Source organism: Oncorhynchus clarkii, chromosome 2 (genome assembly GCF_045791955.1).
Source record: "Oncorhynchus clarkii lewisi isolate Uvic-CL-2024 chromosome 2, UVic_Ocla_1.0, whole genome shotgun sequence".
NCBI lineage: Eukaryota > Metazoa > Chordata > Actinopteri > Salmoniformes > Salmonidae > Oncorhynchus > Oncorhynchus clarkii.
The window spans coordinates 90,197,418-90,222,089 of NC_092148.1; the positions used below are offsets into that span (position 1 = coordinate 90,197,418).

Genomic DNA, 24,672 nt, shown 5'->3' on the forward strand with positions numbered 1-24,672 from the left:
ACCCTGAAAACAACTGTGTCTGCTGTTGTGGCATTTTGTCTCATTCTGATTGGTCAAGAGAGTAGAGCAAAAAAAAATATAAAAGTATATGTTTTCTTTTAGAATTTCGACTATCCGGATATCCGGGGGGAAAAAAATTGTCAAATTATTTTATTATCTCTCTCTCTCTCTTCAATTCAATTCAAGGGCTTTATTGGCATGGGAAACATGTGTTAACATTGCCAAAGCAAGTGAGGTAGATAATATATAAAGTGAATATATAAAGTGAAATAAACAATAAAAATTAACAGTAAACATTACACATACAGAAGTTTCAAAACAATAAAGACATTACAAATGTCATATTATACAGTGTTTTAACAATGTACAAATGGTTAAAGGACACAAGATTCTCTCTCTCTCTCTCTCTCTCTCTCTCTCTCTCTCTCTCTCTCTCTCTCTCATTAAATGAGGATGAAGAGAGGGAGTGGGTGAAATGTTGAGAGTACATGTTGATGCATTGGGAATGGAATTGACAAGCAAGCCAAGTCGAGCCTAAAATGGCTTCCTGCACTCAGGAATCGACAGCTCATTTAAAATATATTTTCATGTTGGTTTCAGTGCACCAGCACACCACCAGACAGACTGACCACACAGTATCTACTTCCAATCTCTCCTTTCAATTATACCTCTTGCTCTAAACATCCCCACTGTCCAATTTCAGGGTCCATTACAGACTAACAGCAGGTTTGCATTCAATAAGGCTCATGGAGGATGCATCTTTCTCTGTCTCTCTGTGTGTGTCTGTCAGTGTGTCTGTCAGTGTGTCTGTCAGTGAGTCAGTGTCAGTGTGTCTGTCAGTGAGTCTGTCTGTCTGTCTGTCTGTCTGTCTGTCTGTCTGTCTGTCTGTCTGTCTGTCTGTCTGTATGTCTGTCTGTCTGTCTGTGTGTGTGTGTGTCTGTCTGTGTCTGTCTGTGTGTGTATCTGTTGGTGAGTGTGCGTGCGTGTGTGTGTGTGTGTCTGTCTGTCTGTCTGTCTGTTGGTGAGTGTGCGTGCGTGTGTGTGTCTGTCTGTGTCTGTTGGTGTGTGTGCATGTGTGCGTGCGCGCGCGTGTGTGTGTTTGTGTGTGTGTCTGTCTGTCTGTCTGTCTGCATCATTAAAGGGTAGTCTAGTCTCTGGGAGAATGCCAAAAACAGCAGTCTAATGTTCATTCCACATGTCGTTTCCCCTTTTAATTGTCATCACTACAGGGTAAGAGGTTCTCAGATGCACTGACATCCTTCAACTCTAATTAAAATGGATTTTATTGATTGAAGCCTATGCTGTTTTGTTGTGTAGCTGGTTGGTTTATAAAGAATGCAAAACAAATATGTTATCACTCCTACAGTCTGTCTGTCTGTCTGTCTGTCTGTGTGTGTGTCTGTTTGTCTATGTGTCTGTGTGTCTATGTGTCTGTGTGTCTGTGTGTGCGTGTTTAATCTCTACCCCTCTAGATTATAGTGGTGATGCAGTGCCACTCAAGGTTTCTAAATCGAGGCAGAGGCTTAGTGATTTCCTTAAAAAGTTACAGTGATCGCTGCTGTGGTTGCTGTGGGTGTGCGTACAGTATTCACCTGTATCTGTGTCGGTGCATGTGGGTGGGAAGAAGGAGAAGATACAGTGCCTTGCGAAAGTATTCGGCCCCCTTGAACTTTGCGACCTTTTGACACATTTCAGGCTTCAAACATAAAGATATAAAACTGTATTTTTTTGTGAAGAATCAACAACATGTGCGACACAATCATGAAGTGGAACGACATTTATTGGATATTTCAAACTTTTTTAACAAATCAACAACTGAAAAATTGGGCGTGCAAAATTATTCAGCCCCCTTAAGTTAATACTTTGTAGCGCCACCTTTTGCTGCGATTACAGCTGTAAGTCGCTTGGGGTATGTCTATCAGTTTTGCACATCAAGAGACTGATTTTTTTTCCCATTCCTCCTTGCAAAACAGCTCGAGCTCAGTGAGGTTGGATGGAGAGCATTTGTGAACAGCAGTTTTCAGTTCTTTCCACAGATTCTCGATTGGATTCAGGTCTGGACTTTGACTTGGCCATTCTTACACCTGGATATGTTTATTTTTGAACCATTCCATTGTAGATTTTGCTTTCTGTTTTGGATCATTGTCTTGTTGGAAGACAAATCTCCATCCCAGTCTCAGGTCTTTTGCAGACTCCATCAGGTTTTCTTCCAGAATGGTCCTGTATTTGGCTCCATCCATCTTCCCATCAATTTTAACCATCTTCCCTGTCCCTGCTGAAGAAAAGCAGGCCCAAACCATGATGCTGCCACCACCATGTTTGACAGTGGAGATGGTGTGTTCAGGTTGATGAGCTGTGTTGCTTTTACGCCAAACATAACGTTTTGCATTGTTGCCAAAAAGTTCAATTTTGGTTTCATCTGACCAGAGCACCTTCTTCCACATGTTTGGTGTGTCTCCCAGGTGGCTTGTGGCAAACTTTAAACAACACTTTTTATGGATATCTTTAAGAAATGGCTTTCTTCTTGCCACTCTTCCATAAAGGCCAGATTTGTGCAATATACGACTGATTGTTGTCCTATGGACAGAGTCTCCCACCTCAGCTGTAGATCTCTGCAGTTCATCCAGAGTGATCATGGGCCTCTTGGCTGCATCTCTGATCAGTCTTCTCCTTGTATGAGCTGAAAGTTTAGAGGGACGGCCAGGTCTTGGTAGATTTGCAGTGGTCTGATACTCCTTCCATTTCAATATTATCGCTTGCACAGTGCTCCTTGGGATGTTTAAAGCTTGGGAAATCTTTTTGTATCCAAATCCGGCCTTAAACTTCTTCACAACAGTATCTAGGACCTGCCTGGTGTGTTCCTTGTTCTTCATGAAGCTCTCTGTGCTTTTAACGGACCTCTGAGACTATCACAGTGCAGGTGCATTTATACGGAGACTTGATTACACACAGGTGGATTGTATTTATCATCATTAGTCATTTAGATCAACATTGGATCATTCAGAGATCCTCGCTGAACTTCTGGAGAGAGTTTGCTGCACTGAAAGTAAAGGGGCTGAATAATTTTGCACGCCCAATTTTTCAGTTTTTGATTTGTTAAAAAAGTTTGAAATATCCAATAAATGTCGTTCCACTTCATGATTGTGTCCCACTTGTTGTTGATTCTTCACAAAAAAATACAGTTTTATATCTTTATGTTTGAATCCTGAAATGTGGCAAAAGGTCGCAAAGTTCAAGGGGGCCGAATACTTTCGCAAGGCACTGTAGAAGGAGGGGCACTGTGCCTGTGCCCTGACCTGTTTCACCTGTCGTGTGCTTGTCTCCATCCTCCACCAGGTGTCTCCCATTTGTTCCCATTATCCCCTGTGTATTTATACAGTGTTTTCTGTTTGTCTGTTGCAAATTCGTCTTGTCTCGTCAGGCCTACCAGCACGATTTTTCCTACTCCTGTTTTTATCGTCCATGTTTTCTAGTCCTCAAGGTTCCAACCTTTTCTGCCTGCCTGCCCTGACCCTGTGCCCGCCTGCCATACCATTCTGCCTGCCCTGACCCCGCCTGCCATACCATTCTGCCTGCCCTGACCCTGCCTTCCATACCATTCTGCCTGCCCTGACCCTGAGCCCGCCTGCCATACCATTCTGCCTGCCCTGACCTCGAGCCTGCCATACCATTCTGCCTGCCCTGACCTCGAGTCCGCCTTCCATACCATTCTGCCTGCCCTGGCCCTGAGCCCGCCTGCCATACCATTCTGCCTGCCCTGACCCTGAGCCCGCCTGCCATACCATTCTGCCTGCCCTGACCCTGAGCCCGCCTTCCATACCATTCTGCCTGCCCTGACCCTGAGCCCGCCTTCCATACCATTCTGCCTGCCCTGACCTCGAGCCTGCCATACCATTCTGCCTGCCCTGACCCTGAGCCCGCCTTCCATACCATTCTGCCTGCCCTGACCCTGAGCCGCCTGCCATACCATTCTGCCTGCCCTGACCTCGAGCCTGCCATACCATTCTGCCTGCCCTGACCTCGAGTCTGCCATACCATTCTGCCTGCCCTGACCTCGAGTCCGCCTTCCATACCATTCTGTCTGCCCTGACCCTGAGCCGCCTGCCATACCATTCTGCCTGCCCTGACCTCGAGCCTGCCTGCCATACCATTCTGCCTGCCCTGACCCTGAGCCTGCTTTCCATACCATTCTGCATGCCCTGACCCTGAGCCCGCCTGCCATACCATTCTGCCTGCCCTGAGCCCACCTGCCATAACATTCTGCCTGCCCTGAGCCTGCCTGTCTGCCATCCTGAACCCATCTACCTCTGACCTGGTTTACGAACTTCTGCCTGTCCTCCACCTGCCCCTTGTCTATTAATAAATATCAGAGACTCGAACTACCTGCCTCCTGTGTCTGCATTTGGGTTTATAATAGTACCTCAGACACTACAGACGAGGAACAATAAGAAAGTAATTCTGCTTTGTAAGTTGATCAACTTGTGTAACCCCACTTTTGAGAAAACGGCCCTTGAATGTTTTGGTACACCTACAAAATCAGCATCGTTCACACCCTCTGAACACTAGAACCGCCTGTCCTTTCAGACTATAGGTACACGCTAGATGCATAGCTGCCATCTTTGTTTTCTTCATTATTTGGTTTGGTCAGGGAGTGACATGGGTGGTGTGTTTGGTTTTTGTATTGTTTAGGGTTTTCCCTGGTCTAGGGGTTTATATGTCTATGGTTGCCTAGATTGGTTCTCAATCAGAGGCAGTTGTTTATCGTTGCCTCTGATTGGGAACCATATTTAGGTAGCCATATTCCTTGGTTTATCTGTGGGTTATTGCCTATGTATTAGTTAGCCTGTGTCAGCACCAGTGTTTATAGCGTTACGGTCGTTTGGTTTGGTTTGTTTTGTTTGAGTGTTCAAGTGTTCTTCGTTAAATAAATAAGAGGAATGTAATTCTCATCACGCTGGGCCTTGGTCTCCTCGTGACAATATCAACCCGCAAGGAGCGAAAACTTAAGCACCAACGCTTGATAAATAGTGCAGAAACTATTGTAAAATATTAAATAATATTCAGAAATATTTGTGGAAACATATTCATGACAAGATCAACAAAAAAAAAACAGTCATTTGTTGATTGTATTGGACCCAATTGTGCCCTTATTATATGCGTGCCTTTACACATGAATCCATTTCATGGTCTCTTTATGCTTCGGTTCCACAGTCAGCACACCACACAAATCAGTTGCACTGCAGACAGTTTTCATCGGCCTTGTTTTGTGTGTACCGGCCACAATTGTGGCATAATCTCTCTGAAGCGGTTGGATGGTCTCTCGGGAAAGAGTCCACCCCATACTTATCTGACTGAAATGACTCCCCATCCATGCTCTTTCCGCAGTACGCCCCGCGGACATACAAGAGTGCAATAAATGCTTTGAGTTCATCCACAGACATGTCCCAACTACTGTTTCCTTTCCTGTGCGCAGGAGCAACAGTACAATCTCTGATGTGCTGCAACATCTGCATGTCACAAACTCTTCACTCTTTCTACCCACACTGTGCCATCCCTCGCAGACTCCTGCCTCACCGTCTCAGTTGGCTCTGTTCTGTTTTTTTCTACGGTGAGGCTCATTGGATTAAATAAAATAAACAACTCCTCATCAATCTACACATAATACCCCATAAAGAAAGAGAGAAAAAAACAGGTTTTTGCAAAAAACCATAATAACAGAAACACCTTATTTACATAAGTATTCAGACCCTTTGCTATGAGACTCGACATTGAGCTCAGGTGCATCCTGTTTCCATTGTTCATCCTTGAGATGTTTCTACAACTTCATTGGAGTCCACCTGTGGTAAATTCAATTGATTGGACAATATTTGGAAAGGCACACACCTGTCAATATAAGGTCCCACAGTTGACAGTGCATGTCGGAAACAAAAACCAAGCCATGAGTTCGAAAGAATTGTCCTTAGAGCTCCGAGACAGGATTGTGTCGCGGCACAGATCTGGGGAAGGGTACCAACAACGTTATGCAGCATTGAAGGTCCAAGAACACAGTGGCCTCCATCATTCTGAAACCACCAACGGTCTTCCTAGAGCTGACCGCCCGGCCAAACTGAGCAATCGGGGGAGAAGGGCCTTGGTCAGGGAGGTGACCAAGAACCCGATGGTCACTCTGACAGAGCTCTAGAGTTCCTATGTGGAGATGGGAGAACCTTCCTGAAGGACAACCATCTCTGCAGCACTCCACCAATCAGGCCTTTATGGTAGAGTGACCAGACGAAAGCCACTCTTCAGTAAAAAGCACATGACAGCCCACTTGGAATTTGCCAAAAGGCTGCTAAAGACTCTCAGACCATGAGAAACAAGATTCTCTGGTCTGATGAAACCCAGATTGAACTCTTTGGCCTGAATGCCAAGCGTCACGCCTGGAGGAAACCTGGCACCATCCCTACGGTGAAGCATGGTGGTGGCAGCATCATGCGGTGGGGATGTTTTTCAGCGGCAGGGACTGGGAGATTAGTCAGGATCGAAGGAAAGACGAACTGAGCAAAGTTCAGAGAGATCCTTGATGAAAGCCTTCGAGAGCTCTCAGGACCTAAGACTGGGGCGAAGGTTTACTTTCCAACAGGACAACGACCCTAAGCACACAGCCAAGACAACGCAAGAGTGGCTTTGGGACAAGTCTCTGAATGTCCTTGAGTGGCCCAGCCAGAGCCCGGACTTAAACCTGATTGAGCATCGCTGGAGAGACCTGAAAATAGCTGTGCAGCAACGGTCCCCATCCAACCTGACAGAGCTTGAGAGGATCTGCAGAGAAGAATGAGAGAAATACAGGTGTGCCAAGCGTGTAGCGTCATACCAAAGAAGACTCGATGCTGTAATGGCTTCCAAAGGTGCTTCAACAAAGTACTAACTAAGGGGTCTGAATACTTATGTAAATCTAATTTAAAAAAATATAACTTGCATACATTTCTAAAAATATTTTTCCTTATGTGGTATTGTGTGTAGATTGATGAGGGGGAAAACAATGTAATCCATTTTAGAATAAGGCTGTAATAAATCAAAATGTGAAAAAAAAAACTGAAAAGGGTCTGAATACTTTCAGAAAGCATGTTGTCTGATTTGACTCTCCCAGGGGACATGATATACCATGTCCAGCCTTTCATAATAAAATAATTAGACTGCCCACAACACCCACAATTCTTCATCATCTATTGTTCTAAATACAATCATCCTCTTCACCCTCATCATCATTCAGATCAATCAAATCAAATCCCTCTTCACCCTCCTCATCATTCAGTTCAGTGAAGTCACATGCACCATTAACAGTTTCTATCTGGTTTCTATCTCCCATTCATCCATTGACGACAGAAGAGCATATTTTATATTTTAAGTTCATTGTGTTTATGTGTAGTTTCAATGGGCCGACTGTGTAGGCTGACTGGCATCGTTTGTTTCCTACTCATCCACTTAGATAGAGTAAAGGATATGTTTAGCGTTATTCTAAAAGGCCTACTGCAACCCTTCGCATATTTTAGTTTCCCCCATACAATACATTTTATTATTAGAGTTACAGTAAATAACACAGTCCCATAACAGCCGATTTGGTAAAATGGTATAAACCCACAAGGAGAGCGGTCAAATTATTTGCTGCTGATAAATAAATAGGCATAACAAACTCATCATTACACTATTGTCTTTCTAAATTAAATCAACCTCTTCACCCTCCTTGTCATTCAGTTAGGCCTAATTTAAATTCAATTGTGAAGTAAGGTGCAACAATTATCACCCATTCATTCATTTAGTGAGGAGAGAGAGATGCACCTGGCTGGGTACCAACCATTGTCTTGGTGGGTTAAATTGGGAATAGGTGTGGGGGAAAAACACACAAAAAACACACAAAAACGCTCCAAATACATTTCTGTCTTAAACATTCTGACAAATGAGCAGTGTAAAATACAAAACTTTTAGAAAAAGATAGGGAAGGAGCAGGACATAGCCTGTGTTTGGTTTGGTCAGGGTGTGGTTCCCAATCAGAGGCAGCTGTCTATCGTTGTCTCTGATTGGGGGATCATATATAAGTTGTAATTTTCCTTTGGGGTTTTGTGGGATCTTGTTTTCTGTTTAGTGTCTGTACCTGACAGAACTGTGCGCTTTCGTTTTCACTTTGGATATTTTGTTTGAGTGTTTTTTGAAAATAAAATCATGAACACTTTCCACGCTGCGCTTTGGTCCACTCCTTTTCGACGAGAGCCATTACACAACCAAAGATGTCAAGACTAAAAGTGGTGAAAGTAGCCTACAATAAGGAAAAACTCCAGAGCTGTGTTCGAATACCCATACTAACATACAATACATACATACTTACATACCTAATGAGTATATACTACATAATATGAGTTCATTTTAATATACTGTAAACAAACAGTATCCTTTCAGTTGAGCGTACTAGCGCTTCGTACTGTTGCTACGCAACCTCTTGCTAGCTAGTTAGCATAACAAATTACTAGTTAGCCATTTTATGACTTTGGGTGCGATCTTAAATTCAATCTGGAGTGCCAGAGCGCACACTGGACGCTAGGGCCGAGGAGTAAGGATGATTTGAGCGTTCTGACCTTACAACATCAGCCAAGCACCCACGCTAACGTTCGCTAGCTTGCTAGCTACTTCCAGACACAAATTAGACCACTGATCATTTTACTCACCCTAGCAGAGCTGGTTAGGCAGTTTTCATGTTATCCAGAACATTGGTGACTGTAACTGCGCTACTGGCAACAATTTAATGATGCTTTTTTTGCTGACACCGGCCATATTCAACGAGTGTAGAGCGCTCGTAAATTCATTATTCTGCGTTCTGGTACACTCAGACGAGAATGCTCTGAAATTGGAGTAGATAGTCAGAGCGAATTTACGAAAAGCAGCCGAATGTCCATTGAGAACACATAATGAATATACCATTTAGCTAAACTAAGAATGACGGGAATAATCAAGTCAATAAACGTTGGGTAGTTAGTTAGATAGCCTATAGTTAATATACTGTCAAGTTTGATGTAATAAGTAGCCAACTAACGTTAGGTAGCTAGCTAACATACCGGTACATACTGCTGTAATGACATGCTATGTGGTTCGTAAGGACAGCGTAGCTAACAAATTGTCAGCCAACATAACGTGTGAGGTAACTTATTTGAAAAGTCATTACTTTATGACATTGCTCAACATTTTCTTAACATTTGTCATAATTAGCTAAAGCATTGAATTTGTTTCCGCTCTCGTTGGACTTCGGCTGCATATTTTCCGCCATTTTCTTCAAATCTGAAAATGATGTGAAGCCACTCCCTCTTCCTGAAGAATTGCATTATGGGCCCTAAAGTACGGAAATAGTGTCCTCGGCGTGTATACATCATATTTTGCCGAATTTACTACGACTTCCGGGAACATTTGGCCTACTAACTATATCCATACTATGACCAATTCAGATCACAAATAGTACTGTTAGTGAGGTTAGTATGAGTATTCGAACACAGCTCTGGTAAAAAATACACTTTATCCAACCCCTTGGCCTATATCCTAATCTGACTTTGGTGCAGGTCATGTTGTTTTTCACATTACCGTCTCTGGTAAACACTCCCTGTATCAAATAAAATCAATGTTTGCCAAATACACAGGATACAAAAAGGTGTAAACGGTACAGTGAAATGGTTACTGGCATAAAAGCAATATCAAAAATAGAACGTGTCAAGACAAAAAATGTTTTAAATATATATTTTATTACTATTAGATTATGCTTGTCCAGACACATTTGTCTAAGTGGATGGGTCATGTGAAAGAAATGCTATAACCACCCCCTAGCCACTTCTAGCTAAGTGGATGGGTCATGTGAAAGAAATGCTATAACCACCCCCTAGCCACTTCTAGCTAAGTGGATGGGTCATGTGAAAGAAATGCTATAACCACCCCCTAGCCACTTCTAGCTAAGTGGATGGGTCATGTGAAAGAAATGCTATAACCACCCCTTTAGCCACTTCTAGCTAAGTGGATGGGTCATGTGAAAGAAATGCTATAACCACCCCCTAGCCACTTCTAGCTAAGTGGATGGGTCATGTGAAAGAAATGCTATAACCACCCCCTAGCCACTTCTAGCTAAGTGGATGGGTCATGTGAAAGAAATGCTATAACCACCCCCTAGCCACTTCTAGCTAAGTGGATGGGTCATGTGAAAGAAATGCTATAACCACCTCCTAGCCACTTCTAGCTAAGTGGATGGGTCATGTGAAAGAAATGCTATAACCACCCCCTAGCCACTTCTAGCTAAGTGGATGGGTCATGTGAAAGAAATGCTATAACCACCCCCTAGCCACTTCTAGCTAAGTGGATGGGTCATGTGAAAGAAATGCTATAACCACCCCCTAGCCACTTCTAGCTAAGTGGATGGGTCATGTGAAAGAAATGCTATAACCACCCCCTAGCCACTTCTAGCTAAGTGGATGGGTCATGTGAAAGAAATGCTATAACCACCCCCTAGCCACTTCTAGCTAAATGGATGGGTCATGTGAAAGAAATGCTATAACCAAACCCTAGCCACTTCTAGCTAAATGGATGGGTCATGTGAAAGAAATGCTATAACCACCCCCTAGCCACTTCTAGCTAAATGGATGGGTCATGTGAAAGAAATGCTATAACCACCCCCTAGCCACTTCTAGCTAAGTGGATGGGTCATGTGAAAGAAATGCTATAACCACCCCCTAGCCACTTCTAGCTAAGTGGATGGGTCATGTGAAAGAAATGCTATAACCACCCCCTAGCCACTTCTAGCTAAGTGGATGGGTCACTATTGTCTAGACATGTTCATGAAATACAACATATGGCCGTAATAACCTACAGACACACCTGGCTAACTTGATGGGTCGTGTAGTAATCTGGCGAAGGGGAGTCTTTTGTTTAGACATGTAGCTAGCTAATTGCTACTATGCAAATAACCACTTCACTGTATCGTTTACACCTTCAGTATCCCGTGCATGTGACAAATAAACGTAATATTTTAACGTGTGTTTACATGGCCTCACATGTGAATCCTTAAAGAGATGGGTGGGGCTTAGGAGGGTGTGAAAGATGCTGAATGGGTGTAGACAATGAACAGCTCTCCAGTAGGTTTACCAAAACATTTAAAGGCCATTTTCTCAAAAGTGGGGTTACAAGTTGATCAACTTTCAAAGCAGAATTACTTTTCCATTGTTCCTCATTTGTAGTGTATGATGTACTATTATCTAGCTCTGAGTCGCTACTTTTATCCAATGTAAAAAAACACAATTTCAAATTTTGCTATATCGGACCGAATCGAGCCGGTCGGTCACAAATGTCAAACGTAGCCTCAATTTGCACACTGAAGCCTACAAAGGACGCCATTCTATTTGACAGCAGCCTCTCGATGTTGAAAACAAGAGCAGAGTTAAAAGCCAGAGTGGTGGAAGCCTAGAAAGACAAGACATTGGGACTGCCTCCCCAAAGTGCACTACTTTTGACTAGGCCCCAATAGGGCTCTGGTCCAAAAAATATGGTGTTATTTGGGACATCCTCCCAGAGGCTTCCATTTCAGCAGCCTATAACAACAGTAGTTAACAGTGAACACTGAAAGAGGCACTTCAGCTCTACACAATTTACAGTGGAGACTACCAAACACTTATAAAGAGGCACTTCAGCTCTACACAATTTACAGTGGAGACTACCAAACACTTATAAAGAGGCACTTCAGCTCTACACAATTTACAGTGGAGACTACCAAACAATTATAAAGAGGCACTTCAGCTCTACACAATTTACAGTGGAGACTACTAAACACTTATAAAGAGGCTGAGGGATCACCACAGACACAGAGGTCCAACCATCATTCAGAATGTGTGTCTGTGTAACGAGATAATGGCAGGGAGAGCAAGAGAGGAATGAAGGAGACGAGACCATCTTGGTTGATATTAAAACTCTGAATCACAACACTAGTGAAAAATACTTGGCCAAATGCCCCCCCCCCCCCCCCCCCTCCTCCTCTTCCTCACACCAGCCAGTCCATTCTGCAGAGGCTGCAAATCTGATTCCCTTTGCAGGGGAACAAGGATCTTAATGTGGTGGTGGATGGACAGACTCCTCTCCAGTCTCCACCAATGCCGCCCTGTTGTCTCTAAATAACCTTCAGATACTCAGATTAGGATAAATCTGTTATGTTTTTAACCCACGTAAAAACCCACCACCTACCCCTTTCCACCAGAAGTCTTTGCTGTGCTGTGTCAGTACTGAGAGTTACTGGGCACGCCTACCTTAACCCCACGACACACACCTCTCCATCCACACGCCTCTCCCTCCACCCCCTACACACACCTCTCCCTCCACCCCATACACACACACACACCTCTCCCTCCACCCCCCTACACACACCCCTCCCTCCACACACCTCTCCTTCCACCCCCTACACACACACCCCTCCCTCCACACACCTCTCCTTCCACCCCCTAAACACACACCTCTCCTTCCAACCCTACACACACACACACACCTCGCCCTCCAGCCCCCGACCCACACCTCTCCATCCACTCCCTACACACACACACACACACACACACACACACACACACACACACACCTCCCTCCACACACCTCTTCAGACTTCATTACCCGGGTTGGCTGCTGTGTTCCCCTGTAGTCCTCCCTCACACCCATAGCTTCTGGGTGCAATGAAGCTGTGTGAATGATTACACAGATGTAGTGCGAGTGGGAAGTGGATGACGTTAGTGCCTGCTACCGCGCGCAGGGAGCACACATACACGCACACATACTAGTGTACAGATTTATTTTTGTTCAACGATGCTTCTGTGCAGCAAGCCGCTGCCATAGCATGACCTCATAGGTTGAAGTGGGTAAAAACAAAAGACCTCCGCAAAACCTTACTGCCCCGCAATTGGCTGTGAGTGCATAGGGAGATTAGGGCTGAATGTAACACCGGTCAATTGTCGGGTAGCTTGGGGTAAAAACGCCTACCTCAAACATAATATTTTTGGGGAGTGACTTAAATTGTGATGCGACAGATGTCATTTTTTTGTTGAGCAAGAGTAGTGGCAACCGAGAAAGGTAGGCCTACCTATTAGTGTAACTCGGGGTAACACGCCACCCGGGGTAACACGTCCCCTGCCTGTAGTTCTTACAGCAACCACTTCGTCACAATTCTCCCACACCCCACTACCACTACGTTGGTAGTGGGGTGTGGGAGAATTGTGACGAAGTGGGGGGCGGTGTTACCCCGAGTTACACTAATAGGTAGGCCTACCTTTCTCGGTTGGGCTGCAGGTGATCATGCTTGTTTCTAATAGCAGACCTGATAATATGGACCATGCAGAGGCTATACGCACGTTCCTAAATATAAATATAGTGTCACCAAATGGTTTTACCACTATGTTACGTGTCTAACTTAAAAAGTCAAACTTCTCAGTCCTTCATAAAAAATGTTTTTTTAAATGTCCCGGGGGAGGACCCGGACCTCCCCCCTTAACTTCCTCCCATGCTACCTTTTACCCCGGGGGTGGCAGGGTAGCCTAGTGGTTAGAGCGTTGGACTAGTAACCGAAAGGTTGCAAGTTCAAATCCCAGAGCTGACAAGGCCTATTGCCACGGGAACAGATGGGAGAGAAGGGCTAGAGATGTGGAGCCAAGAAGCTAAATATTAGATACAGTGGGGCAAAAAACTATTTAGCCAGCCACTAATTGTGCAAGTACTACCACTTAAAAAGATGAGAGAGGCCTGTAATTTTCATCATAGGTACACTTCAACTATGACAGACTAAATGAGAGAAAAAAAAATCCAGAAAATCACATTGTAGGATTTTTAATGAATTGATTTGCAAATTATGGTGGAAAATAAGTATTTGGTCAATAACAAAAGTTTATCTCAACACTTTGTTATATACCCTTTGTTGGCAATGACAGAGGTCTATCATAGTTGAAGTGTACCTATGATGAAAATTACAGGCCTCTCTAATCTTTTTAAGTGGGAGAACTTGCACAATTGGTGGCTGACTAAATACTTTTTTGCCCCACTGTAGATATTAAATCATTTTCGAAAATGTATTCATTAGTAAATAGTAGGGCTATAAAAGATACCTATCAAACACAGTGAGGAATGCATTAGGGAAAGGCTGGATACCTAGTCAGTTGTACAACTGAATGTATTCAACTGAAATGTGTCTTCCACATTTAACCCAACCCCTCTGAACCAGAGAGTTACGGGGGGGGGGGGGGGCTGCCATAATCAGCATCCACGTCTTCAGCACCCGGGGAACAGTGGGTTAACTGCCTTGCTCAGGGGGCAGAACGACAGATTTTTACCTTGTCAGCTCAGGGATTTGATGCAGCAACCTTTCAGTTACTGCCCCAGCGCTCTAACCACTAGGCTACTGTTATCAAGTAAGCACACAGTTATTGTCTGGGGCTGTAAACTGCAGTGATGTAGGCTCATTTGAATAACCGCTCAAACATTTCATGCCAAAATAACTGCATACAGCCTAGGCCTGACTACGCCACCATTTGGGATCAGTTACGGGTCTGTTCTTGACAGTTTACATCAAATTCTTGAGTGTACAACAAGCAATTGTAGTCTAGCGTTTCCTGGGACTCCAAGACCTATTAACAGATAAGTCCGACCATCGGACAATATGGCCTCTTCTCATGCGCTGTTTTTGTCGAGGATCATCGTTTCTCCCAAGTCGTCCTAGAATTAATACGGCCACCAACATTGTGACAAGTCCCGTTATGCAGGCATACCGCGTGCCCTTGTCTCCACTCCTTCAATAGAACACGTTTTGGATTGGTTGTCAAATGTTTTAGTGTCGGGAGGGACGGGGGACGGGGGGAATTGCTCTGAAAGTGATCCAAAGGATAGCTCGTTATCAACTCTTTTTGTACTTATCGTTGTAGCGTCAATGCTGTTGTTCACATATTTTTTATTTTTTTTTGCGTTAAAAGTTTATTGTCCTCGGTCTGGACGGCCCTTAAAACATTTTTCTCCATGGTTTTGTTTTCTTTCCCATCATTCTGAGTGAATGCACAGGCCTCTCTCAAGAGTTAAATTCATGTTACCGTGCAACCAGAAACTGTACAGCGGAGCAAATTTGAAGAACAAGATTTAACGGAGTCCGAACGCACGCACGCACGCACGCACGCACGCACGCACGCACGCACGCACGCACACGCACACGCACACGCACACGCACACGCACACACACACACACACACACACACACACACACACACACACACACACACTCCTTGAGTGTGGCTAGGTCCAGATCCCTGTGCCAGCCAGACCCCAGCACTGCCTAGAAAACCCACAAACCTCACACACTAAAGACAGAAGGCAGGCAGCAGCACTTAAATGATAGAGCAATTTATGATTCAAATAGTCATAGTTTTTTTTTAAACCATATATTAACAAAAGCAAGTCAGAGTCAAGCATAAGGACAAAGTCATGTAGTGGGGCAATAAATCTATTTTTGACTAAATATTGATGACACATTCTGGCCAAGACACCCACACATGACCATTAGGAAGGAACCAAAAAAATGGAGGCTCAAGTAGTGCCCTGAGAACTGAAAATGGTGATTCTTGTGCACTTTGATCCACTTTGTTACTGATCTATTTTTAGAGATTGCGTAGTCAGCTCACCACGGATATTTTTTAAATCAAGAGCAAATGTGAGAGGGAGAGAACAGATATGTTCAAAAAATATGTTGTCGACTTTGTCCTGAGAGGGAGGGCAAGAACATATCGGTGCGAGAAAGAAAGAGAGAGAGAAAGAAAGAAAGAAAGAAAGAAAGAAAGAAAGAGAGATAGAGAAAGAGAGATAGAGAGAGACAGAGAAAGAGAGTTAGAGATAGAGAAAGAGAGATAGAGAAAGAGAGAGAGATAGAAAGAGAGAGAGAGATAGAAAGAGAGAGAGAGACAGAGAAAGAGAGGTAGAGAGATAGAGAAAGAGAGATAGAGAAAGAGAGAGATAGAAAGAGAGAGAGGCAATGGTATTAGAGTAGACCTTGTCTAGATCACTGCTGTGACACATAAGAGAGAGAGTGGGTGGACAACTAACGCTGCAATTATGGCCTAAGTGACTGTGAATAACAGACCAACCCTTTTATAGATTCCTTCATCTACCCGCATTTCACTGAGAAAAACACAAGACATTAGGATTCGGAATGCAGTCTGTGAAAACACACAATAATGACTTGCCAATGCAATACAATGCTAACAATATGTAAAGCAGCAACAGTCACACCCTTTCATCAATGGACTAAACACATTTTGCAACTGACATCAAGAGTTGAACCACATTCAACACATCCACAAAGCAAAAAACTCTTAAGCCAACAAAGATAACAGGTTTTCCAACCTAATTTTGGGTTTGGGGTGGATTCCTACGTCCACCTTTTTCATACCTGGAGCCTTTGAACAACAGGACATTTGTTTAACCATTTTTTTTTAAAATAGTGGTTAGCCTACTTGAACAAATAATTCAAAAGAGTGGTGTAGATTGGGTGGGTCCAATAACTCTGTCAGTACACAGTCAAAGACACCGTTTCTGCTACATCAGTATCAAATCCAATACACAGAACTAAACCTACCCCAAGCACCGTTATAATGCAAAAGAAAACCCCCTGAGATTAGATCCAAGGACCAAGCAGAGGAACATCGACCACACACATTGATATAATAAGGAATGATCCCCCCCTTACAGTTCTTTAAAATCCTGTTTGTTTATGTCGTTTTCTCACTATTGACCCAATCATTTAGGCTGTACGCCCGCCCCGACTTTTGGATTCATTTCAAATGGGTGAAAATGACCCGCAACATCCAAACCTCTGTGATATTACACGCTGTTTATAAACTCGCATTATAAAACGTTCGTTACTATCCTACATCATTCCTGTCAAATGAGAACATTAATAGCCGTATCAGCATTGCAAAGCGACACAGTCACCGTCAATAACTTGCTATAGTAATGTGTAGCTGTATCTACTTACAATGAAAAGCTTCCACGAGGAGATTCAGGCAGGTGCCTCGATAACAGCGACAGTCAGTGGTTTATCTATTAGCGGAGAGGAATCTTGTACAGTTTATCCAGATGAGGAGCGGATTAGCGGAACACCAGTTTGGTCCGGGGGCAGCGAACCAGCCGTGTAGAATAGAGTTCACGGAACGAATAGAACTAATGGAATGAGAGTCCGTCGCTTTGAAGTACGCTCCGGTGGCAGAGAGCTCGCGAGGAAATGAAGCGTCCAGCTGTCAGGCTGCCTCGAGCCTGGCTTCCTGTCTGTCCGCGTGCCGTGTGGCTGCAGCCTGGAGTTTAAATGTTGCTGTAACTGGAGGAGGCTCCGAAAGGGCTCTAGTCTAACTACAGTGGCCAGCTCTCTCTCTCTCTCTCTCTGTCTCTCTGTGTGTGTCTCTCTCTCTCTCTCTCTGTCTCTCTCTCTCTGTGTGTCTCTTTCTCTCTCTGTGTGTCTCTTTCTCTCTCTGTGTGTCTCTTTCTCTCTCTGTGTGTCTCTTTCTCTCTCTGTGTGTATCTCTCTTTCTCTCTCTGTGTGTCTCTTTCTCTCTCTGTGTGTCTCTTTCTCTCTCTGTGTGTATCTCTCTCTCTCTCTCTCTCTCTCTCTCTCTCTCTCTCTCTCTCTCTCTCTCTCTCTCTCTCTCTCTCTCTCTCTCTCTCTCTCTCTCTCTCTCTCTCTCTCTCTCTCTCTCTCTCTCTCTCTCTCTCTCTCTCTCTCTCTCTCTCTCTCTCTCTCTCTCTCTCTCTCTCTCTCTCTCTCTCTCTCTCTCTCTCTCTCTCTCTCAGCACAATTCCAAACAAAGGGAAGACAGAGAGAGGAGACAAAGGAAATAGTTAGTATAGAAGGAGAGGGACCATGGTGCATGTATTGTGTGTGTGCTGGAGGCAGAGGGGGAAAAAGGGGATTCACAACATGCAGTAATTAAAGGTATTTTATTAAGATCGTCATCATAAAAATAAACAAGGTATTTAACTAGGCAAGTCAGTTAAGGACAAATTCTTGTTTTACAATGAGGGGCCAATTGCACACAGCCCTATGGGACTCCCAATCACAGCCAGATGTGATGCAGCTTGGATTCAAACCAGGGACTGCAGTGACACCTCTTGCACTGAAATACAGTGCCTTAGAACCACTGCGCCACTCAGGAGACCACTAGCAGTTGCAAAAGCAGCAGCTACTCTTCCTGGGCTCCACACAAAACATGACAGTACAGAACATTAACAGAGAAGAAAAGCTCCAGAACAAAACCATACAAATATAAGTACTGTTCCGACTCGATACTGAGGGGGAAAAACTAATATTCAAGTCCTATATTTATCATTTACATTTTAATTCAATACATTTACATTCAGTAGCATTGATCAGTACAAACAAACTAATTATTTAGATCAATTAGGGGTATGACCCTCCTATTTTAATTGTACAACTGAATGCATTCAACCCAACCCGTCTGAATCAGAGGTGCGGGAGGCTGCGTTAATCGACTTTCACATCATCGGCACGCGGGGAGCAGCTGTTGGGTGTTAACTGCCTTGCTCAAGGGAGAATTGAACCAGCGACTGTTCGGTCACTGGCCCAACACTCTTAACCACTAGGCTACCTTCCACACAGGGCAGAGTATAACCTTCCACACAGGGCAGAGTATAACCTTCCACACAGGGCAGAGTATAACCTTCCACACAGGGCAGAGTATAAACTTCCACACAGGGCAGAGTATAACCTTCCACACAGGGCAGAGTATAACCTTCCACACAGGGCAGAGTATAACCTTCCACACAGGGCAGAGTATAACCTTCCACACAGGGCAGAGTATAACCTTCCACACAGGGCAGAGTATAACCTTCCACACAGGGCAGAGTATAACCTTCCACACAGGGCAGAGTATAACCTTCCACACAGGGCAGAGTATAAACTTCCACACAGGGCAGAGTATAACCTTCCACACAGGGCAGAGTATAACCTTCCACACAGGGCAGAGTATAACCTTCCACACAGGGCAGAGTATAACCTTCCACACAGGGCAGAGTATAACCTTCCACACAGGGCAGAGTATAACCTTCCACACAGGGCAGAGTATAACCTTCCACACAGGGCAGAGTATAACCTTCCACACAGGGCAGAGTATAACCTTCCACACAGGGCAGAGTATAACCTTCCACACAGGGCAGAGTATAACCTTCCACACAGGGCAGAGTATAACCTTCCACACAGGGCAGAGTATAACCTTCCACACAGGGCAGAGTATAAACTTCCACACAGGGCAGAGTATAACCTTCCTATTCTCTTTAGAATAAAAAAGCGTGCCCTTCTGCATGTGACGATCAGCCGCTCCCCAGTGATGGCTCGTGGCCACACCAGGAGAAAGTGAGCTGGATAGATGAGGCAGGTGGTAACAGAACGTTAATAGGTGTGTTAATGGTACGTTAAGTGTGATCTTCACTCCTGAAATTGTATCAGGATTATCTCAGTATAAAAAAAAATGATCTGGATGAGAAATCTTGTCACAGTACTACAAAACATTTAGCATTGACAGATACTATTTCGAATGTTTATACTGACAACAAGCCCAGTAAAAGGTGGTTTCAAAACTTCTGACTGAATAACTAAAACATCTAACCAGATTATCCTCCCTCCCTTCTTCAAAGTGAACCAGCCAGGGACCGGATGTATAGGATCCACCCAGTTGATAAATAACAGCAAGGACGTTCTCTCACTCTGACTGTGTTCTCCAATGGGGTTTAGGATGAAATAGCCTCTAACCAGCCTAAGAAAGAAAAGACAAGTCACTATAAGAAGTATCTTCAGCAGGGGGCCTTGAGGCTATTGAAGACAACTGAAGAGCCAATAGCCTGGACAATGACCTCCACTAGAAATGACAAATCCACTACAGACCAATCAGCTAACAGCTCCTCCACTCTTTCTCAACCTGCTGGGTGCTGTCAATGCATATTCAATGGGGCAGGAAGGCTCCCTCCCTGGGCCACAGAGATAGTCAATGGGCAGTGAAAGGATGGCTTTCACTGGCAGATCTAAGCTGCCTGTCCGCATAGAGGAACACATGTATGATAGGCCTACTTCAGCTCTCTTAAAAGCCATGAATTAAGAGCAACTATCAATGCATTAAAATAAAAAATACAAGTGGAAAGCCCAAACTTTGCGTAACTAACAAGTGTGAACGACATTCGTAATATCCTAACCAGAAAGAAAACTGTCAAACTGTCGTGTATTTTAAAATGGCAAAGAGCACAAACATTATCTCAGTGGCAGTAACATTACTAAACCATCCAGACTGGTTCTTCCACTGACTACCCTCTAAATTATGAATGACTAATGCATTAAGAGTAAGCATGTACCAACACATGATATAGCCCTTCAGCCATTCATGGATCTCCAGGGATTCTAACCATAATGGACCCACTCCTGCTGGAGCCTCCAAGCCAGGGGAGGTGGCCACCACCTGGGGCAAGACCACAGCAACGGACACCCTGCCTCTGGAGCCTGGAGGAGACTTATCATAGAATAGCAATTAGCTGTAGCCTAGTGGTTAGAGCATTGGGCCAGTAACTGTATGTTTCTGGATCGAATCCCAGAGCTGGCAAGGTAAAAATCTGTCGTTCTGCCCCTGAACAAGGCAGTTAACCCACTGTACCCCGTTAGGCTGTCGTAAATAAAAATTTGTTCTTAACTGACTTGCCTAGTTAACTAAATAAAATAGCCAGATGTGATGATATCTAGTATGAGTCACCTGTAGAGACAAAGAGTTTACAATTATAAAAGAAAGCTGTTTGAAACTATTTTTTTTAGTGTGGAAACTATTTCAATATTTTAAGAACAAACTGAAATGGTTTTCCTGTGGTGTGGTATCTAGTGTCCCGAGCCACGTAAAAATGTAGAGGGAGAAACCATGGAGAATTGGGAGTTTGTGGTAGCTAGGCTCTATAATAACGCCCCCACAAAGAACAGGGGGTCAGAGAGGGGAAAGTCTTGAGTCTCAGCAAGCTGTTCAACCATCTGTACACGGGCCTTGTTGTGTTTGTCCCAGCAAAACAACCCAACACTATCACTCTAGTCTACAGAGTGAGAGTGTATACAGTATAACTCTAGAGTGCTAAAACAATTACTCATGCACTCAAGTGTTCAAATCGAAGGCCTGTTAGGTTATTATAATAAGGATATTGCATCGTGCAGAGTTGTGTGTTGTCACAGCAAAACAAACCCAAACTCGAATGTCCTGTACAACACGGTTGTTGGCAAAAAAAATTAGCAATCACTACTAGGCAAAACCCATTATGAAGACGTCAACAAAGATAAGTTACAAGGCAAGACCCATTATGAAGACTTCCACAAAGATAAGATACAAGGCAAAGCCCATTATGAAGACTTCCACAAAGATAAGTTACAAGGCAAAACCCATTATGAAGACTTCCACAAAGATAAGATACAAGGCAAAACCCATTATGAAGACTTCCACAAAGATAAGATACAAGGCAAAACCCATTATGAAGACTTCCACAAAGATAAGATACAAGGCAAAACCCATTATGAAGACTTCCACAAAGATAAGATACAAGGCAAAACCCATTATGAAGACTTCCACAAAGATAAGTTACAAGGCAAAACCCATTATGAAGACTTCCACAAAGATAAGATACAAGGCAAAGCCATCATAAAGAGTAGTAGTAATATGATATGATGGGCTGGAGGTAGAGTGTTCCCTCTAATGGAACTAGCAGACCCCAGTGAGGTCACCCAATACTACATCACTGGAACACCGGTGACAGACAATGAGACAGAAAGACAGAGGGAGGGAGACAGACAGTGATACACAGACAGGCAGTGATACACAGACAGACCAGACAGTGATACACAGACAGACAGTGATACACAGACAGACAGTGTACACAGACCAGACAGTGATACACAGACAGACAGTGATACACAGACAGTGATACACAGACAGACAGTGATACACAGACAGTGATACACAGACAGACAGTGATACACAGACAGTGATACACAGACAGTGATACACAGACAGACAGTGATACACAGACCGACCAGACAGTGATACACAGACAGACAGTGATACACAGACAGTGATACACAGACAGACAGTGATACACAGACAGACAGTGATACACAAACAGACAGTGATACACAGACAGACAGTGATACACAGACAGACCAGGCAGTGATACACAGACAGACAGTGATACACAGACAGACAGACAGACAGACATACAGACAGATAGACAGACAGACAGACAGACAGACAGGGTGGAAATCTCTCTATGTAACATCACCCTAACAGACCCAGGGTGGATATCTCTTCATGTAGCATCACCCTAACAGACCCAGGGTGGATATCTCTTCATACAACACCCTAACAGACCCAGGGTGGATATCTCTTCATCCATCACCCTAACAGACCCAGGGTGGATATCTCTTCATCCATCACCCTAACAGACCCAGGGTGGATATCTCTTTATGTAACATCACCCTAACAGACCCAGGGTGGATATCTCTTCATCCATCGCCCTAACAGACCCAGGGTGGATATCTCTTCATCCATCACCCTAACAGACCCAGGGTGGATATCTCTTCATCCATCACCCTAACAGACCCAGGGTGGATATCTCTTTATGTAACATCACCCTAACAGACCCAGGATAGATATCTCTTCATCCATCACCCTAACAGACCCAGGGTGGATATCTCTTTATGTAACATCACCCTAACAGACCCAGGGTGGATATATCTTCATCCAACACCCTAACAGACCCAGGGTGGATATCTCTTTATGTAACATCACCCTAACAGACCCAGGGTGGATATCTCTTTATGTAGCATCAACCTAACAGACCCAGGGTGGATATCTCTTCATCCATCACCCTAACAGACCCATGGTGGATATCTCTTCATCCATCACCCTAACAGACCCAGGGTGGATATCTCTTTATGTAACATCACCCTAACAGACCCAGGGTGGATATCTCTTTATGTAACATCACCCTAACAGACCCAGGGTGGATATCTCTTCATCCATCACCCTAACAGACCCATGGTGGATATCTCTTCATCCATCACCCTAACAGACCCAGGGTGGATATCTCTTTATGTAACATCACCCTGACAGACCCAGGGTGGATATCTCTTCATCCATCACCCTAACAGACCCAGGGTGGATATCTCTTCATCCATCACCCTAACAGACCCAGGGTGGATATCTCTTTATGTAGCATCACCCTAACAGACCCAGGGTGGATATCTCTTTATGTAACATCACCCTAACAGACCCAGGGTGGATATCACTTCATCCATCACCCTAACAGACCCAGGGTGGATATCTCTTTATGTAACATCACCTTAACAGACCCAGGGTGGATATATCTTCATCCATCACCCTAACAGATCCAGGGTGGATATCTCTTCATCCATCACCCTAACAGACCCAGGGTGGATATCTCTTCATGTAGCATCACCCTAACAGCTCTGGCTCCCTAGTCCAGAGTACCACACATATGCAAGCCAAGCCTAATTAGAGACTAGTGCTTGGGACCTCTCCCTCGTGTCTGGGGACGGGTGTTGGGTGGGGTGTGTGTGCGTGTTGGAGAAACCAGGTCAAGGCTGACCTATAGTCGACGGAAGCCAAGTAGTCTTTGTCACTGTGAGAAGTGGAACAGAAGACGCTACACTAGGTCTTTCATTCTCTCTTTGCAAAAACTAAAAGGAGAAAATATTTCTGGACCTTGACTCTCATACAGTAGGCCTACTGAGATACCCACACAGAGTCAGACTTGAGTCAGAACAAACTCTGTTGGATGATGAATAACATGAATATTCATCCATACAGTACACAGAGACTTGAATGACAGAGTGGAACTCTCTGGGTTCCTCGTCTCCATGTCCATTCATTCTTCTCATTGCTCAGTGTTTTAAAGCAACTCTGTTTTAACTCCATCATCTATGGTCCCCTTAAACTACACAAACACGCACACACACACACGCACGCTGTCACACCCTGACCATAGTTTGCTTTGTATGTTTCTATGTTTTGGTTGGTCAGGGTGTGATCTGAGTGGGCATTCTATGTTGGATGTCTTGTTTGTCTATTTCTATGTCTGGCCTGATATGGTTCTCAATCAGAGGCAGGTGTTAGTCATTGTCTCTGATTGGGAACCATATTTAGGTAGCCTGGGTTTCACTGGGTGATTGTCCTTGTTCCTGTCTCTGTGTTACTTTGCACCAGTATCAGGCTGTTTTCGGTTTTCATGTTACGTTTATTGTTTTTGTATTTGATTCGTGTTTACTTTGTTTCATTAAACATGGATCGCAATAGCCACGCCGCATTTTGGTCTGACTCTCCTTCACCTAAAGAAAACCGTTACACACACACGCACACACAGGGAATATGACTGCTACTGACTATCTCCCTGTGGGAAGTAAACACAGTTATGGCATTCTGCTATATCTAGAGCAGGGATCGGCATATGATAGGGTGGGGGGGGGCCCCACAAATAATCGTAACTCATCATGAGGGGTCCACAGTTGCTGGCAGGTTTGCGTACCCACATCCATTCAGTCTATTTCTTGCACATTTTGCCATA

At 44.2% G+C, this 24,672-nt stretch overlaps 1 protein-coding gene across 10 annotated transcripts in view; it reads right to left on the reverse strand.

The window, feature by feature from the left end:
• LOC139376083 (pleckstrin homology domain-containing family A member 5-like) overlaps positions 1-24,672 on the reverse strand; it is a 238,970-nt gene that overhangs the window by 130,925 nt on the left and 83,373 nt on the right. For 2 of the 10 annotated variants that reach the window (XM_071118340.1, XM_071118332.1), the window contains exon 1: positions 17,042-17,430. The exons of the other annotated variants lie outside the window; for them this stretch is intronic. The gene's annotated coding sequence lies outside the window, so the exon portion shown is untranslated. Of the gene's footprint in view, positions 1-17,041; positions 17,431-24,672 lie in introns of those variants that run through there. 10 annotated transcript variants of the gene reach the window in all.